The following is a 6437-nucleotide window of genomic DNA, read 5'->3' on the forward strand; positions in this document are numbered from 1 at the left end:
TTCTCTGATGAAAGTCTGGATTGGTGTGTGTCTGTATGCCTGCAGATTTTTTTTGTGTCTGAAACAGCAAAGTGAACACACCCTGTACCTTTAACATTTCTGACATATTTCATACTGTTTCACACCCATTATTTCTGGGATTTCCTGCTGAAGCATGTAGCAATAATCCTGGGGCAATTCTCAGGGGAGTACTTGTTATTCTTCCTTACAAATGAATATAAGTAACTTGTACACCAGGAACACCTCTGCTGGGGGGAGGTTTGGATGGTTTGTGAATGGCTAATCTCTGATGTGCAAACCCAAAATCTAGTATAAGAAATAATATGTGCCTCCTAAAGCAACCAGAGGGAAATCCCTTCTGTCATCAGTTTTACTGAGCAATTTGTGACTAATTTTAAAAGGAGTTTGTCAATAAAAGTATCATATGCAAGGGATTTGAATAAAATGTACAACCATACATGCTCTTATCTTCTTATCCTAGTCAGAATAATCTCAGTTTTATATTCCAGCTTTTCAGATTGATAGACTTGGGGAGAAAAGAGGTTAGGAAAAACCAGGTCTATTAATTTTTGGAGGCATAGAGTCAGTTTTCTTTGCAGGCATTTGGTACTCCTGCTGTCCTTAGCCTGTCTGTGTGGTGAATGAGCTTTCAGCCCTGGCGAGTAAAGGGCAATTGTGCCTCTTTCCTGCAGAGGTATTCTCTAGCCTGGAGTGACTGTGAGGGGGCTTTGAAGGGTTTCGGTAATCCCCTTTGTTCTGGTTACGTAGTGCTACTCTGACAAAAATATATCACAAATGGGATGGCCTTAACAAACAGGAGTTTCTTCTCTTAGAGTCTGGAGGCTTTAAGTGCAAGTTCAAAGTGCCAAGCTAGGGGCTGGGTGAAAGCCACGTGTTGGGGTTCAGCTCTGCTTCCTGCTCCTGGCCCACTGGAGCTAGAGGTATTTCTTCACTCAGACAGCTGCTGGCTGCTGAGACTGACAAGCCCAAGGCTGACAAGTAAAAAGGCACAGTCCCAATGTTACCAAACCACACAGCAGGCCATTAACTCAAGTCCATTCAAAGTTCCAAGGCTGGCAGAGCATGCCAGGCTGCTGAGCAATGACATGACTACATGCAGGGTTCAAGCATGCCATAAGCTAGAGACCATTCCCAAAGCTGCTGCTTATATATGGGAAGCAGACCACATCCCTAAAGCAGCTACTCGGCTGCTCCAATACATTCCATCTTGGAGTTAATTACCAATCTTACCATGGGGAATAACTACATCCAGCTGCCCAGCCATTCAACCAGGCCTAGCCAAGGTGACACACAAACTTAACTACAACACCCTTGAAGCTGTTATCTACAACTACTCGAACCCAGACATCTTTCGTGATCTCTGAGAGATACTAATCCATTTGGTTTTAATTGCTGGAAATGAGGCCTATGCAAGTATTCCCTGCTTTTTGAAAGTTCACTTTATGCTACTGTACTTTTATAGAAGACCTGTGTTAGTATGTACCTGTTTATGCTAACTGAAATCTGAAGAGGTGTGTATTGCTGGAACTGCTGCCATATGAACAGTTCTAGATTCCTCTCATCCTAAGAAAAGTCTAGCTCTCTGTCTGTATGTACCCCTGTACCTTCTTGACGCTTGCTCCCACCTACCCATCCGTTTGTTGTGCTGTCGTGGCTTGCACGTTGTTAGAATGCTGGAAGCTATGCCACCAGTATTTTCAATATCAGCAGGGTACCTGTGGGACAGGCTTCAGCAGGGCTTCCGGACTAAGACAGACTAGGAAGAAAGGCCTGGAGACCTACTTCCTAAAATCAGTCCATGAGAACCTGTGGATCACAGCAGAATATTGCCCAACTTACTGGCGGAAGTTGAGCCCTCTAAGTTGGAAGGCACACAAATACCCAGGGGCTGCAACAATGGACTTGAGCACATCATTGACCATGAAGATGATGTGAGACCAGGCAATGCTTCATTCTGTTATACATAAAGTCATTGCAAGTTGGAGCTAACCAGCTAACAACAGTTCCTGAATGATACAGGTATCCCCTGCTTTACGAAAGTTCACTTTACGCCTCTTCACTTTTACAATAAGCTTAGTTAGTACCTGTTTTGAGCTCTGGGGTGGTGTATTGCCTGAGGCATTTGACTTCTAACCAGAAGGCTGGCGGTTCAAACCCACCAGCCACTCCTCGGAAGGAAGGTTGGGCAATCTACTTCCGTAGTGATACTGTCTCAGAAACCCAAGGAGAGGTCACTATGAGTTGGATCGGACTCCACGGCAGTGGGTTTGGTTTGGGTAGTACTTGTTTTCACTAACCAAAAGAAATTTTAAGAGGATTTTTACTTTTACAAAAACAGGCAAGGTGAAAAGAAGCTAGAATTCAAAGTTTGTTTTGCAGCCAGCTGTTAAAGAGGCAGCGGGCAATGTCCCCATCCCCCAGCAACTAGAGTGGTGTTGCCAAGCTCCTTCTCTGGGAACTGCACTCAACACTTCAGCATCAAGCTGCCATAGTTTTTAACTATGTGGGTGAACACTATATGTTAATGTTGTTTTAGGTTTTATGGGCTATTTGGTAGGTTATTTTTTGGGTCTGGGAACACTAAAAAATATTTACCCATAAATTAGTAGTAATTGCTTCTTTGGGAGCTCTGGTGGCATAGTGCCTAAGGCATTTGACGCTAACCAGAAGGCTAGAGATTCAAACCCACCAGTCACCCTTAGGAAGAAAGATGGAGCAATGTACTTCCCTAATGATACTACCTCAGAAACCCAAGGAGGGGTCGCTATGAGTTGAAATTGACTCCATGGCATATTACAACAACAATAGCAATTGCTTCTTTGCTTTCTTTATGCCATTTGGCTTAGGAAAATTTTCATAGCAATGCTCTACTTTTGGACAGCAGGGGAAATCTTTATTAAACCAGATTATAGCTAAATTATATAAATCCAGAATGCATTAAAAAACAAAAAAAAGTAGCAGAGATTTTAAGGACTGTAGTTCTATATGGGATTAAATTGACAACAGCAACTCAAGAGGTTAGATATGGAGTTAAGAGGGCAGCGAGTTTCTTCGGTGAGTTGGGGAGGAACAATTGAGAAAAGGACGATGAGAGTAGCTGCACAACTTGAATGTAATCAATGCCACTGACCTGTTTATGTAGAAATAGTTGCATTGGTGCGTGTTCTGTTGAGTATATTTTCAACAACAACAAAAAGTAATGATTAAAAGAAAGACAAGCACAGTGAAAAAAAAAAGAAGTGTAGGATAGTATTAATGCACTATTTAACCTCAGCTAAGAGTTCTACACAATTAAGCTTTATTGTCCTAAAAAATGATTAAAGCCATAGGAAAAGCTGCCTTTGGCATCTAAGCATTTTACAAATCCAGGGAGTCTGTGTGAAGTATCACTTGCTTATTTGTTTAATGTTTCCCTAAATGACTAGAGTCATCTCTCGGTGGTCATTAATATTCTGCACTGGCTCCATCTGCCAGAAGGGGTGAGATGTGACCCAGTGTCAATAAAACGAGGTATTTTCATTGGTACCTGTGGTCCACCACGGCTTACTGCTGTTCCCAAAGGGAGACAGAAGTTCTGTTCAACACAGTTGGAAAGTGTCAAAGCTCCAAGTGTCATACCAGAGCAGAGACACAGCAGTTTTCAAAGGAAAACAGCACAAACTGCTAATAAATCTCTCTCTTTCTCTCTTCTGGTGTATATTCTACCATTTCCTCATTTAAATTTCTCTTTCACCTTTGTTTGACCTAAAGCATGTGTTCATTTTGAGCCAATAAAAACTACAAGGAGGAAACATCTGTATCATTAAGTAACTAGTGCTAATATGAGAGTCCCGCAAAGTGATGACATTTTAACAAAGAAGAAATACAAATGGCCAATAAGCAGGTGAAAAGATGCTCAATGTTGTTACCATAGCAGTTTTCTTCAAGTTGATTCTGATTCATGGTGACCCCATGTATATCAGAGTAGAACTTGCTCCAGGGGTTTTCAGTGGTTGATTTTGGGAACTAGATGATCAGCCGTTTCTTTTAAGGGACCTTTGGGTGGACTTGCACCCACAACCTTTTGCTTCGCAGCTAAGTGCATTAACTATTTGTACCACTCAGAAACTCCCATTAGTCAGTAGGGAAATGCAAATCAAAACCATCCTGAGATACTACTTCACACTCACTAAGATGGTTACGATTAAAAAGAAAGAAAAAGAAAACAACAGGTGTTAGCAAGGATTTGGAGAAATTGAAACCTTCGTTCATTGCTGGTGGGATTGTAAAATTGCACAGCTGCTGTGGAAAATAATTTGGGAGTTCCTCAAAAAGATAAACATAGACCTATCATATGATCCAGCAACTGAAAGCGGGAATGCAAGCAGATCCTGGTCCACCAGTGTTCACTGCAGCACTCTTCAGAGTAGCCAAAATGTGGAAACAACCTAAATGTCCATCGACAGATGAATGGATAAACAAAATGTGGTATATACGTGAAATGAAGTGAAATATAACTCAGTTATAAAGAGAAATAAAGTCTTGCTACAACACAGATGGACAATGAAAACATTATAATGAGTAAAATAAGTCAATCACAAGAACACAAATATTGTGTGATCCCCCGTGTATGAAATATCTAAATAGGCAAGTACATAGAGACCAACATTTCTGAGTGGTTACCGAAGGTGGGAAGGAGGGAGCAGGAATGGGAGGACTCACTGCTTGGCAGTCACTGAGCTTCTGTTAAGGGTGATGGGAAAATTTAGAAACAGATAATGGTGTTTCTTTTTTTGCAGAAGCAATCTTCATCAAAAGAATACAGATGACACTGGATGAATAAATATTTGATAATAATGTTTTTATCTTAGTATTAGAACACTTACTAGTCTGTTTTTGGTACTTAAAGTACAGATAAAAAGGAACTGTATACATAAAATGAAGCAGCTCCATTTAAAAAGAAAACATGACATATCAGCTTTCCACTTCTAGTAACTCTAGCATTCCAAAGTGTTATTTCTATTGGCTCCTTAATTAATACCAAAGCTCACAATTGTAATTACTACAGAAACCAGGGAGGTGGAAGAATATAGAACCAATGTAGTAAAGTAACTTTGAGATCCATTTCAATTTGATTTCTCTTTGTGAGTTCCTCACTGTTGGTCACTTCTGTGTTGAATGTTTGTCATGCTTGGTTTCACAATCTACCCCTTGAAGGTTTTAGGGGGTGGGTGGAGCTGTCGGCTTTTCATTTCATAGCAGTAGTGTGTCTGTGACTGACCTCAGATTCAGGTGATCTTAAACCTTACTTGCTGTTGTTTCCTGGGGGAGTTTGGCCATCGTGAGTTATATTTCATTAATAAAACAATATGTTGACAGAAAAGGCCTTGCAATGTAGGAGAAAGAAAACCAATTGCCAGTAATTTCACAAGTAACTCATGAAATGGAGTTAAGGGTCTGACATTTCACATACATTTCTTTATAGGATAAGGGGTCATTTGAAGACTGAAAATGCCTCACATCTGTCTGTGCCCTACTATTCTTCTAGCTGTGTCTCAATGACTGGGACACAAGCTAGACAATATCCTAAAAATTAGCACTGCATTTGGGAATTGAAGAAGAACTTAGGTTCAAATCTCAGTTTGTGGTTGGGTTGTGAGGTAGAGACTGAATAGAAAAGGCAGGCTACATGAGAATCTCTCTAGAGGTCATGGCAGATTCTTTTTTCAATAAAGAATTGGATTGGGTTTTTTAGTTATAATTTTTTTCTATATGACTTTGGAGACATTAATGTTATTCTGTGAGAGTCTACCAATGCCAAGGAGAATTGCTAAACTGGTGTACAAAAGTGATGCTTCCTGTTATTGAACTTGTCTTTTGGATGACTAGACTTATCACTCTGAGTTGTATACTTGTTCTTTGTCACAATAAGCATTCAGATATACTGAGATTATTCTCTCTTAACTGAATGGATACACCCAGAATGCAGTCTGCCTGAGCAATTCCAAAAATTCTGTTAGGAATTTAGCCCTACCTTAGTGGTGTCTCTTCCCCACATGACAATAGCCATCTATTGATGGCTGAGAGAGGATTTTATTTCCTAGTATTTGGTCTTGCCATGGGAAAACAGAAACAATATGGAAGGAAAGAGCAAATTCCTGGTCATTCTTTGCATGGGGAGGAGCAGGCGGCATTATGTTGTTGCTGTTAGGTGCTGTCCAGTCGGCTCGGACTCATAGCAAGCCTACGTACAACAGAACAAAACACTGTCTGGCTCTGCACCATCCTGACAGTCCTTACTATGCTTACGTCCATCGTTACAGCCACTGTGTCACTCCATCTCATTAAGGGTCTTCCCCTTTTCTCTGACTCTCTACTTTACCAAGCATGATACCCTTCTCCAGGGACCAGTCCCTTCTGACAACATGTCCAAAGTA

This window comes from Orycteropus afer, unplaced genomic scaffold (assembly GCF_000298275.1).
Source record: "Orycteropus afer afer isolate SDZICR_OR568_19922 unplaced genomic scaffold, OryAfe1.0 scaffold00007, whole genome shotgun sequence".
In the NCBI taxonomy this organism is placed as follows: Eukaryota; Metazoa; Chordata; class Mammalia; order Tubulidentata; family Orycteropodidae; genus Orycteropus; species Orycteropus afer.